Source organism: Apodemus sylvaticus, chromosome 1 (assembly GCF_947179515.1).
Source record: "Apodemus sylvaticus chromosome 1, mApoSyl1.1, whole genome shotgun sequence".
Lineage (NCBI taxonomy): Eukaryota > Metazoa > Chordata > Mammalia > Rodentia > Muridae > Apodemus > Apodemus sylvaticus.
The window spans coordinates 127,278,434-127,291,729 of record NC_067472.1 but is presented as its reverse complement, the minus strand read 5'-3'; the positions used below and the strand labels follow the sequence as shown (position 1 = coordinate 127,291,729).

Genomic DNA, 13,296 nt, shown 5'->3' with positions numbered 1-13,296 from the left:
AGCTGCATGCACGCCCTTGAGGCAGCGCCTGCGAGGCAGAGGTAGGAGGGTCTCAGAGTTTAAGGCTAGCCTGGCTACTTAGCAACTTCCTGGTCAGCGGGAAGAAAACAAAACAAATTAAAGAGATGAATCCTTTTCTTTCCTCTTTTTCTGTTGTGGATTGCCTGCTGTTGTTTGTATTTTGATGTTAATTTTGCTTCCTCAAGAGAGATTCTCCCCCCCCCCCCAAAGAAACATTCGATCACATAGCCTCTTCTTTTTAACTCATCAAATAAAGGCTAGAGCCTGTGATTGGGCTGTAGAGGAGAAAAGTGGGACTGGGAGTGGGGTGGGAGCTGGGGGGATCTTAAGGAGTGGGAGCAGGTGGGGAGAGAAGGAGGAGGCAGAAGGGAGGACTAGGAAGTGGAGGAGGAACCAAGATGCAACAAAACCATGGGGCCAAAAGAAACTATAAGTAGCAAAGGAGAATAAGTTTGTATAGGGATAGATCTGCTCAGTCTAGACAGAAAGATAACTGTCCAGATAAATATAATAACTAGATTGTGTGTGTTTTTTTTTTACAGCCTTATTGGGGTTGGAAATTACTGTTACATTTTTACCCCCTAGACAGATGTGTTTTATTAAAAAACAAAACAAAACAAAAAACAACCTGAGCAACAAAACCCTTTAATAAGAAAACATGATTAAATGTAGTAGTGATTCAAGCTCTTAAACCTTTCAGGAAAGGTAACTGGATACAGGACATAGGCAGCCACAGGCAGTTCTTGGTGACAAGTAAGTTTTGCTCAGGTACCCTAATGATTATCGCCCTGTATCGCCCTGTGCGGGCTAGGTGGAGGGAGCAGGCTGGGCTACTAGTTTGCCCTCTGTGGGACCAGCTTTGAAGTTAGAGGCTTGCCTCAGGGTTGTGCTTCTGCTGGGAGAGTTGTTACTAGTTTTCTTAAGTTCTTTCTGTACTTTAACATTTACCTTTAAACCCGTTTACAAACATTTTGTTTTCTTCTTTCCATAGGTGGTGACTGGATTCTAGACCATGTGTCTAGGTGGTTTTTCCTTTCTCTGCAGCACCACTTCCCCAGCAGTGCTCACCACACCCTTGTTTTGAGAACCTCACTAAGGTATGATGTCCAGGTTGACCTGAGCTGGCCTTGAAGAGCTGAATTTGGCTAAAAGAGCTTTATTGTTCTTTTATTGTGCTTTGGTGGTAAAATACTACAAAGTCTCCTGATTTAAATGTATAGTGGCATTAAGTGATTTGCAGTGAGGCAGTCTTTGCCACCATTCCTCACCCAGCCCTTCATCTGACAGCTGTCTGCCCACGCTCTCAGCAACCGTCATTCTGCTCGCTCTCTCTCTCTCTCTCTCTCTCTCTCTCTCTCTCTCTCTCTGATTTGTCTGCTTTAGGGATGCCATGTAAATAGAATCACTCAATATTTGTCTTTCTGTATCGTCACTAATATCATGTCATCAAGTTTGTTCATATTGTGGTGTGTCTGAATCTTCTTGTCTTCCCCAACTCCTTCTCTCCTCCTTTCCTTTCTGCAGTGATATGACTAGAAACAAGACTGTCTCCATGCTAGGCAAGCATTCTACCCTGAGTTAAGTCTCTAACATCTATCCTTTTCAGGCTGAATACCATTCCATTTTTATGTATTTGGCATTTTGTTTATCAGTTCATTCATTGGTAGATGCTTGAGTTGCCCTACCTTTGGATATTGTAAATATGGCTGCTGTGAATGAACATGTAAATATTTTGAAGCCTTGGAGAGAGGAGGGAGAGGGAGAGAAAAATGAATGTGTTTGTTTTGAGGCAGGATCTTGCTGCATAGCCTAAGCTAGCCTTGAACTTGACTTTCCTGCTTTAGCCCCTTGAATAGTGAGATTAAAGGTCTGCATTCTCATGCTTGGCTCATATGCCTAGAAATGGATTTCTGGGTCATTTGGTATTTTTGAAAAAAATTTTGGAGGAATTTTCCATAGTGGCAATACCATTCATTCATTCATTCATTCAGTTTTTCAAAACAGTTTCTCTGCATAGCCTGGTTGTCCTGGAACTACCTCTGTAAACCAGACTGGCCTCAGAATCAGAGATCCCGCCCTCTGCCTCCTGAGTGCTGAGATCAAAGGTGGGCCACCAGTGCCATTTTATATTCTTAGCAATGCTCAAGGATTCCAATTTCACACATTCTTACCAAGAATTGTTATTTTCTGTTTTTATTATTATTATTATTATTATTATTATTATTATAATCTATCCTGATGGATGTAATTTTCCAGTTTATCTAGTTTGACCCATGGAGTCCACTAGGCAAGGAACTATTTTCTTGAAACTTTAGGGTTGTAGAAAATAATTTGGTTAAAAACATCATTCAGTTAATGGCCAATCTTGCTTCACTTGTGTACTCCCTGTTCTCATTCTCCTGCTTTTGTTACTTTTGAGGCAAATCCTATATATATCATATTTGTGGATTTTTTATTGTTGTTGTTTTTCTTTTTTTATTTTTTCTTTCTTTTTTTTTTTCTTCAAGACAGGGTTTCTCTGTATAGCTCTGGCTGTCCTGGAACTCACTCTGTAGACCAGGCTGGCCTCTAACTCAGAAATCCGCCTGTCTTTGCCTCCCAAGTGCTGGGATTTTAAAGGCGTGCGCCACCACTGCCCAGCTTGTAAGTGTTTCACTATATGTCTTCGAAAAATAAGATAGATAAGGGCTTTTTTTTTTTTCTTTTTGAGGTAGGGTTTTACCATTTAACTAAGGCTAGCTTCAAGTTCAAGTAATTTTCTTGCCTCAGTTTCCTTAGAAGCAGTTTCCTTAGGACCACGGGTTCATATCTAGGCATCCAGCTAACATAAGGACCCTTACTATTTCAAGAGCATTGTTTCTCAACCTTCCTAATGTTGTGACCCTTAAATACAGTTTCTCATATTGTTGTGACCTCAGCCATAAATTATTTTCATTGCTACTCCATAACTATAATTTTGCTATTGTCATGAATCAATGTAAATATCTGATATGCAGGATTTCTGATATATGTGAAAGGGTTGTTCAACTCCCAAAGGATTGGGATCCACAGATAGAAGACCCCTGCCTTAGAGTGACAGGGACATCACAGTGGGCACACTGAATACAGCTGGGACATTACAGTGAATACAGTGACAGGGACATCACAGTGGGCACACTGAAGACAGCTGGGACATTATAGTGAATACAGTGACAGGGACATCACAGTGGGCACACTGAATACAGCTGCCTGGTGTTGGTGAGAGGCTCCCTTAGTTGGGGCCGATTTGCTAAAGATTAAGGTTGGAGTAGAAGCTGACTTGCCCTTAATGCTGAGCAGCTATGATGACAGACCATAGAGGTCTCTGAAGAGAAGAGAAAGGTGACGGAGAGAGGGAGGGAAATCTGTGATTGGTAGCACATGGAGTAGGGAATAGGGAAGGATGGGGAAGGGAAGGGTACACTGAGTGCCTAACGTTCTAGTCTGAATGGACAATGGTGTGAAGTGATATGCATTCAGTAGACACACTTCTAATTTGGATTATCATTGTCCTCTGGCTGTTTGCTGGGCGGTGGCAGTGAGCCACAGTTTCTGGTAGCTAGCCATGGGATCACATAGATAAACCACCCACATGGTACAGTAGATTGTGTGGTCAATCTATGCTGCTTGGTAAGGCTGTTTTTCATCTTGTTTCCTGTTGCTATTAGAGAAATACCATAGCTGAATCCTGTATAGGCAGTAATTTATTTGACTTACGGTTCTCGGGGCTGGGAATTCCAAAATCAAAGGGCCACATCTCTTTTGGGAGCTTTTGTGCTATATAATATGAACTAGAAGGCATGTATGTGAGATTAAAAAAGAAAAAAAAACTCTGGCTGAACCCCATTTTTAACAAAGAACCATTCCTGCCTTCATTTATCCATTCATGAGAGTAGAACCCTTAAGTCCTAGTCTCAAGAACCTCACCCTAGACTACGTGTATTCCCAGCCCTTAGGAGGTAGAAGCAAGAGGATTAGGAGTACAGGATCATTTTTGGCTATATGAGACCTTCTACCATTTTCTGAACCCCAAAGGAAGAAAAATCAAGTCCTACCCCTTAATGTCACAATGGTCATTAAATTTCAATATGAGTTGTGAAGGAAACATTCAAACTGCCTTTTGAGACAAGGTCTCATGTAGTCCAAGCTGGCTTAAACTCCTGAGTATTTACCGCTTCCACCCCACAAGGAATGGGGCATGTATAGGCATGTACCTCCACATCAGGCTTACATTAAAAACACAAAGTAAGGGGCCAGAGAGATGGCTCAGAGGTTAAGAGCACTGACTGCTCTTCCAGAGGTCCTGAATTCAAATCCCAGCAACCACATGGTGGCTCACGGTCATCTGTAATGAGATCAGATGCCCTCTTCGGGTATGTCTGAAGACAGCTACAGTGTACCGACAGTGTATAAATGACGAAGATAATTGGTCATTTATAAAATTTTTAAAAAGGCATTTATTCAGTGTACTTTAGTTTGTTTGTAATTTCCATAGTGTATGTATGAGGAGTTGGTTCTTTTAACCATGTGGGTCCAGAGGATCAAATTCGGGTTGTTAGGTTTGGCAGTCTTCACCTAAGAGACTGCCTTACCAACCCTAGGCTTACATTTTTTATTTACATTTTCAACTTAAAATAAATGGGTTTCCTGCGTCATAATCCCATTGTAAGATGAGGACCATCTATCTATCTGAGTGTGTCAGGGGACAGCTGAGAAAAGCCCCTTCTCTCACTAGTGCCTACTCTTGTCCCAGGAGTAGGTATGAAAGAGAATCTTATGGAGAAGACATGCCAGTGAGATCCAGCCGGCTGTGCAGGCTTCAAGAAAGACTGGATTTAACTCTGGATAAGACAAGATGGTGTTGGAGCCCGTTGAGAGAAGGACCATGATCTAACCTACATTTTCAAAGTAGCATTTGGATGTTATGTTGACTGTGGCTATTATAGGCCAGGCAGAATCTAGGCTATGGTGGGAATCGAAGAAAGGTGATGCTGTTGCTAGTAGTGAGAAATGGCCGGATTTGGATGTATCTTAAAAGTGCATGGTATTCTCTTGTGGGTTAGGTGGGAAATATGTAGGAAAAAAATTGGCCTCAGCACATGGAAGGTTAGCAGTGTCGTTTTCTGAGTAAGGATGTGTGTGAGAGGAAATCAAAAGTTGCTATTGGGTCTCTTAGATATGAGGTATCTGTCAGACATCCACGTATAGTGCCAAGTCTAAAAGTGCCAATTAAGTAATTGAATGAGTTTCTACCGAGGGCTTGTGAAGGCAAGACAGCAAACAACTGTAATAATGGTAGAGAATTCTGCCATGAGAGGCAGTAGGTAAAGCAAGGGCCCTCGGTGTGCCTTCAGTGCTGGCATGAGCTCTAGAGCGGGGTCCTGGCCTCCAACCTTGAGTCCCCATAAGCATACACCTTTGCAACCTGTGGATAAATTCCCTTCTCGGAGTCCTAGGTTTTTATGCATTAAATCAAGAGTTGGAGCCAGGCGGTGGTGGTGCACGCCTGTAATCTCAGCACTCTGGGAGGCAGAGGCAGGTGGATTTCTGAGTTCGAGGCCAGCCTGGTCTGCAGAGTGAGTTCCAGGACAGCCAGGGCTACACAGAGAAACCCTGTCTCGGAGAAAAAAAAAAAGAGTTGGACTAGAACAATGATTTAGAAATGAGGAAGCTTTGACCCAGACCTCTTGAATCAGAATTGCTCTGCCTGGAGCCTGTGAGCATCTGTTTCAGTTGTTTGCATGTTGTTAGTATTACTACTACTATTATTATTTTATGTGCATTACATTTTATTTGTGTGTGTGTGGTGTGTGTGTGTGTGTGTGTGTATGTCATGATCTAACCTACATTTTCAAAGTAGGTTATGCCATGGTACATGTGTGGAAGGCACAGAACAACTTGTAGGAGTTGTTCTGTAATCTCAGCACTCTGGGAGGCAGAGGCAGGTGGATTTCTGAGTTCGAGGCCAGCCTGGTCTGCAGAGTGAGTTCCAGGACAGCCAGGGCTACACAGAGAAACCCTGTCTCGGAGAAAAAAAAAAAGAGTTGGACTAGAACAATGATTTAGAAATGAGGAAGCTTTGACCCAGACCTCTTGAATCAGAATTGCTCTGCCTGGAGCCTGTGAGCATCTGTTTCAGTTGTTTGCATGTTGTTAGTATTACTACTACTATTATTATTTTATGTGCATTACATTTTATTTGTGTGTGTGTGGTGTGTGTGTGTGTGTATGTCATGATCTAGCCTACATTTTCAAAGTAGGTTATGCCATGGTACATGTGTGGAAGGCACAGAACAACTTGTAGGAGTTGTTCCTCACCTTCCACCATGTAGGTTCTGGGCTTGAACGCTGGCTCCTGAGCTTGGTGGTTGGTGCCTTTCCCTGCTCAGCTCTCTTACTGGCCCCTGTTAATTTTACGCTTTACAGGCAGAGCAGCAGCAGTCTATAGTGACTTTTGGAGTTCCTCTTCAGTTCTTACTGTGTAATGCCTATTCTTGCCATAGAATTCTGTTTTGTCTGTGTCTACTGGAACAGCTGTTGGGCTTTTTTTTTCCTTTTTTTTTTTTTTTAAATTGGTTGAGCCATAGGTGTCTCATGAATGGACCAGCCAGTCATTCAGAACATCTGTGATTTTAGGTCACTTGACCTATAAGCAAATCTAGATTATGTCCAACAGAGTTGTCACATGCATATGGAAGGGTCTTTTTATCTACCTTAGGAGTCAATACTTACATAGGAATTTATTAGATGCACATAAGAGCTGGGCAAATTTAGGTAGACCAGGCTAGCCTTGAACTCAGACATTCACCTGCCTCTGCAGTGCTGGGATTAAAGGCATGCTCCACCATAGCTTGGCTTAAATATGTTGTATATATTGACTTAGTGTATGTGTGCTTGGGCACTTAGTGTGTAGGTAGAGGTCAGAAGACGACTTATGAGTATTGGTTCTCTGGGTCCTAAGAATTAAATCAAGGTTTTTAGGCATGACAGCAAATGTCCTAACCTGCTAAGCCTTTTTACCAGGCCTGAAATTGTTGTTGAAACTATTTAATCTCAAACAGGGGTTTCTACCCTGCATTTCATCATTCAGTTCCCAGGCAAAAACAAAACTAAACAAAAAACAAAACACCCCCCCCCCCCCCCGCCCAAAAAAAAACCTCCACAACTTTTATTTTTATAATCAACCTTAGTTAGCAACAGAGCTGGGCAGATATCAAGAAGTCTTTTTGTTTTTTTTTTTTAAAATTTGGACCTTTTGATGCAAAGGGAAGAAAAAATTCCATGTATTCAATGTCGTCTATTCTTAGCTATTAAAAGCTTTTCTTTTAGCCAGGTGGTGGTGGTATACGCCTGTAATCCCAGCACTCTGGGAGGCAGAGGCAGGCGAATTTCTGAGTTCGAGGCCAGCCTGGTCTGCAGAGTGAGTTCCAGGACAGCCAGGGCTATACAGAGAAACCCTGTCTCGAAAAGACCAAATCCAAAAAACCAAAAAAAAAAAAAAAAGCTTTTCTTTTCTTTTTCCTTCTAGGTTTAAATGTTTGTTTTCACACACACACACACACACACACACACACACGTATATATGGCTTTGTGTGTGTGTATTTATTGGGATTGAACCCAGGTCTTTATACATGCTAGGTATGTCATCTTCTGTACAGGTACTTAGCCCTGCATATGTTTTACCTATATAGCATCTTGAATGTATTTTCTGACTATTGAGTCATTTCGTAGCTGTCTACATGTTTTTTTTAAAAAGCAAAATACTGATCTTTTCTGTTATTTGAGTGAACAGGGTTCTACTTTAGTTATACAGTCCCCTCCTCCCCAAATCTTCATTTCTCTAAATTGATATGGTTATAATCTCTGGCTTCTGTTCTCCTGTCTGTCTTGTGTGTGTGCATGTGCATGTTTGGCTGCAGTGCCCTTACCCATTGAATCATTTTGGTGGCTCCTCGCATGTGTTTCATAGTTCCACTCATCTCTCAAGGACCTTTTCCTGCACTGGGATGCATTTTCTTCTTTTCTCCCCTTTCCCTCCCATGTTTGTTGTAGTATTGAAGATTAAATTGGGACTTTGCACATGCTAGGCAAATGTTTTACCACTGAATACCACCCTAAGCCCTTTTTCTGCTTTTTATTTTGAGATAAAGCCTTACTACGTTGCCTGGGAAAGCCTTGAATGTGCAATGAAAAATCGATGCTGTGTTTTTAAGGGGCTATTCTAAACTGATATGCAGTTGCCTTAGAGTTTCTATTTCTGTGATAAACACCATGACAAAGGAACTTGAAGAAGAAAGAGCTTATTTCATCTTATAGCCTTAAAGTCTATCACAGAAGGAAGTCCTGATGCAGAAGCCATAGAGGAGTGCTGCTTACTGCCTTGCTCCTCAGACTTGCTCGGCCTGCTTTCTTACGGCACCCAGGACTATCAGCCCAGGGATGGCACCACCAGCCCAGGGATGGCACCACCCGTAGTGATCTGGGCCCTCCTGCATCAATCATCAGTCAAGAAAATGAACCACAGGCTTGCCCATATGCCAATCTAGTGGGAGCATTTTCTCAAGGTGCCCTCTTCCATAATATTCTAGCTTGTACCAAGTTGACATGAAGCTAGTCAGTACATCCAACCTCTTTATTTATGAACAGTATTGCTTAAACTCGTTATTCTAAATGTGAGACCGTGGTTCAGAAAAATCAATGTTTTGGGTTTTGTTCTTTTTTTATTGTTGTTTTCTAGGTTCATAATTTCTGAGATTTCAGTCCATGATCAGTTTGCCTTTTTGCTTTGGGCCTGAGACAAAGTATCATAACACGATGGAGGAAACTTGTGGTAGAGTAACTGTCTGATCTCATGGCTTCTGTGAAACAGAAAGAAGGGGTTGGGAACTCAGTGTCCCCTTCAAAAGCATGCCTCTAGTCTGACTTCCTTCTCCTAAGCTGCATCATCCTTCAGTACAGCCATGACTGCTAACTACGCCTTCAAAACACTGATCCTTGGGAGATATTTAAGATCCAAAGCATAGCAGATAATCCCATGGGTTGAGACCCATCATTTTAGGGAACTTTAAAGCATTAAGCGTGACACTAGAATTGGTCAGTGAGTTAACATCTTTTTATATTTTTGTAGTTACTGAAAAATGACAGTCACATCCGCGTGCACAAATAGACATATGGTATATATTCACTCAGATTCTATGGTGCTCAGTTGCTATGTTTTAGGGTAGGATTTTGCTAAAGGCAAGAAGTTCTACCTTCTAATTTTGCTATAGTCATATAAAATTACTTATTTTTACCTCCCAAAGAATTCTAATTGGTCAGTTAGACTTGGTGAGATCTCATTCAAAAATAAGATGTTTCTTATTCCTTACTAAAGTATTTGGTAAAATTTCCTAGAAAAATTAGTAGATCCTAGAGGAAGTTATAATTGTAGCTTTGCTTATGCATTGTTAAATTGCTCTTCTAACAGGTCACATAAATTACTACATATGATTTTTACTACTTATTTTTATTACAACTCTGTAACACTTGGGAGTATTACTTTATTTAAAGAAAAAAAAAATTTTTTGAGACATGATTTTTCTGTGTAGACTTGGCCATCCCAGAACTCACTCTGTAGACCATGCTGTCTTTGACTCAAGATCTGTGTCTGCTTCCAGAATTATGGCATTAAAGGTGTACAACACCGGGACTGGAGAGATGGCTCAGCAGTTAAGAGCATTGACTGCTCTTCCGAAGGTCCTGAGTTCAAATCCCAGCAACCACATCCGTAACGAGATCTGACGCCCTCTTCTGGAGTGTCTGAAGACAGCTACAATTAGGCTGGGCGGTGGTGGCGCACGCCTGTAATCCCAGCACTTTGGGAGGCAGAGGCAGGCGGATTTCTGAGTTCGAGGACAGCCTGGCCTACAGAGTGAGTTCCAGGACAGCCAGGGCTATACAGAGAAACCCTGTCTCGAAAAAACCAAATCCAAAAAACCAAAAAAAAAAAAAAAAAAAAAAAGTGTGCAACACCACTACCCTGCTAAGAAAAAAATGTAAAGCAAGTTCTCATATAACTCTCAGGCTGACTTCAGATATAACTGAGACTGGCCGTGAACTCCTGATCCTCTAGCCTCTGCCTCCCAGAGTGCTGGGGTTGTAGGTGTTTGCCACCACACCTATCTTTGTTTTTGTTATTTTTTAAGATGATGTCTTGCTATGTAGTTTAGCCTAGTCTTCTCTCAATCCTCCTGCCTCAGCCTTCCCAAGAGGTAAGATTGTAGATAGGCACCATCACTTCTGCACTAGCTGACTTTCTTGCAAATATATTTTATGTCTGATCATTCTCTGAAAACCCGTAATGAATTTCTTTGAGAGAACTGAAGTAGAAACTTAAGGGTTCTTTGGAAAGTCACTTATGTTGGATGGTGTTTTGCTGGGGCAAACGCATGAAGGAGTTTAGCTAGAACAGACACAGGTGAAAGGCTAACACGGGTGAAAGAATGGTTCACTAAGACAGGTAAAAGGATGTTTACTAAAACAAGCACGTGAAAGGACACATGATGAAAGATTCTTTGCTATCAACACACATATTAGTCTGCCTAACATTACGCAGTTGAGCTATGTTTGTGAAAACACACCAAAAACCTTCTGGTGGTGTGCAGCAGTTTCTTACCACTTCCTTGGACTCTGGTTGATTGGCAGAGTGAAGTCAGCTGAGACAAGTCACGTGCTGAGGCAGGCCGGGGAGGGAGTATGACAAGGACAGTGACGGGGGCTAAGCTCGCCTTACATAGCTGAATGCTCGTTGCTCTCATATCTCCACTGATCTTTGCTCACTCAGGGAGGCACAGCCGAGATCTTTTCCTGGCATTCTCATTGGTGCTGGTGCCTCCTGCTGACTCAAGCTGAGGCTGAGACCTGACTATTCCTGCTAGGTCGTGCCACAGCTGATGCTAACCAGACTCTACTAAACTGGACTGCTAATATTTTCATTAAGTGTTTACGAGTGGATTGAACTGCTCCTGCTAACCTGTGAACAAAACTGCCAATTTTCAGACAACACAGATTGGAGTTACTCCTAAGAATCGTTTCTAAACAGGTCTGCTTCCCCTGTATCCTTTCTTTTCCACTACCTCTGGTGGGTGGTGGGCTAAAAGAGAAGTTTAAGTGTTTCAAAACCATCATTAAAAATAGCGTTAAAAAATTAAAGTTACAGAGAATATTACTTATTCTGATATAATACCTCTTCATCAACCCCCTGACCTTTTTTTGGAGGACACTGGGCTCCAGCAAATGTTTTACTATCGACTATTGTTCCTGCTCTCCTGAGTGCTTTTCCCCAGCACTGCAGGACCAATCTGCCCTACCTTTCTTCAGCTTTCTCCCCTTAGGCATTGTAAGGCAGGGAGAGAGCAGGGAGAGAACATCTGAAGCAAAGGTCCCAAAGGCATTTCTTCAGGAAGGTTGTGCTGCCTGCACATTGTTCTCTTAGCACTGGGATGCTGATATCTGCCTGTGGTTTATGGACTCCAGCACCTAGTCCAGGAGACAAATATCTGTTCTGATTAAAACTTTTAATCTCATTCCAGTGAGGCAGTCTACCCACCCTGTTTAAATAATTGCTATTTTACTTATCCATAACTGGATATCTTTCCAAGGGGAGGGAATATACTTTTTTCATTTCCATGAGAACTCCTAGGCAGGGAGATATTCTTTGTGGAGGTTTGGAGTGTTGGGTGGTTGTGACATAAGAAAGCAAACCTGCAAACCTGTTGATATCAGGGGGTGGTCATGCCGCCTGCCTCCCTTGTGGTTCTAATCCTCTTCTTTTTCTTCCCTTTAAATTTATAGAAGCAATTTATTAGTGCAACAGATGTGTACTAAATAACTAAAATAACTTGCTAGTAATTTCATTACCCTAAACAATTTTTTTCTTTTCAATCATAACTTCAACAGATACTTAATGTTATATTATCATGTGAAAATACTTTTATATTAGCCTTTTTTAAGTTACAAATAACAAATAATTTTCTTTGTTGCTGTGTAGATTATTGACCATGTTTTTGTTGATTAAATAATAGTCAATAAATAAATAGTTAAATAGAATATTTAACCATTTTCCCTAGGTCTTGGCCTTGAATCTTCTATGTAAGAAAGGATAACCTTGAACTTCTGATCTTCCTGCTTTCACCTCTGAAGTGCTAGGATTATTAGTATTCTCCACATATCTGTCTCACATGACCTTCCCACTTTATGTGGTCCTGGAACCAGACTGACAAAGTCCTTCTGTAGATGCTAGCACCCAGATAGAAGGATCCATCCCCTCAGCCTTGAGATTAATTCTCTAAGACTATATAGATAATATACCTTTATCCTATGATATTTTCTATTTTTATCTCATTGTCTTTATTAAGAAAGCTGTAGAGATGGTACTTGTTAATAGCACTTTTTTTTGGGGGGGGGGGTTGGTATTTTTTGAGACAGGGTTTCTCTGTGTAGCTCTGGCTGTCCTGGAACTCACTCTGTAGACCAGGCTGGCCTCGAACTCAGAAATCCGCCTGCCTCTGCCTCCCAGAGTGCTGGGATTACAGGCGTGTGCCACCACTGCCCAGCAATAGCACTTGTTCTATCAAAGGACCCCAGGTGATTCCAAGCATTCACATAGTAACTTACAACCTTCCATAATGGGATATTCTGTCCCCTTCTTACTTACAGAGGCACCAGGCTCACACGTGGTACACAGATGTACATGTGAGCAAAAAATTCATATATATAAAAAAATGTTTTACAAGAGGTTTTAATAGAAGCAGCAGCAGCTGCTAGGTGTGGTGGTGGAACCTTTGGTCCAGCATTTAGGAGACAGAGGTAGGTGGATCTTTGTGAATTCAAAGACAACGTAGTTTTCATATTGAGTTCCAGGACAGCCAGTGCTATAGAGACCCTCTCTCAAAAATCAGAAGAAAAAGGAGGAAGAGAAAGGGGAGGAGGAGAAGGAAGAGGAGAAAGAGCAGGAGAAGGAAGAAAGGAAGAAGGAGAAGGAGAAGAAGGAGAAGGAGAAAGAAGGAGAGGGAGAAGAAGAAGAAGAAGAAGAAAGAAGAAAGAAGAAAGAAGAAAGAAGAAGAAAGCATTGAGAGAGGAAGAAGGGGAGGGAAAAGAGAGAGAATATATGTGAATTTGAGAATCTATACATATATATTCGGTAAAGATCCTCAGAGATTCTAGACACCATTTATTCCTGATAGTTGTATGTGTGAAATATGTGAGCCACCTAGAGGG

At 41.6% G+C, this 13,296-nt stretch overlaps 1 protein-coding gene across 5 annotated transcripts in view; it reads left to right on the top strand.

The window, feature by feature from the left end:
* Znf592 (zinc finger protein 592) overlaps window positions 1-13,296 on the top strand; it is a 49,042-nt gene that overhangs the window by 14,794 nt on the left and 20,952 nt on the right. For 2 of the 5 annotated variants that reach the window (XM_052159743.1, XM_052159735.1), the window contains one exon: window positions 1,013-1,118. The gene's annotated coding sequence lies outside the window, so the exon portion shown is untranslated. Of the gene's footprint in view, window positions 1-721; window positions 775-1,012; window positions 1,119-9,695; window positions 9,950-10,069; window positions 11,120-13,296 lie in introns of those variants that run through there. The other 3 variants (XM_052159759.1, XM_052159752.1, XM_052159767.1) reach the window with 3 other exon arrangements.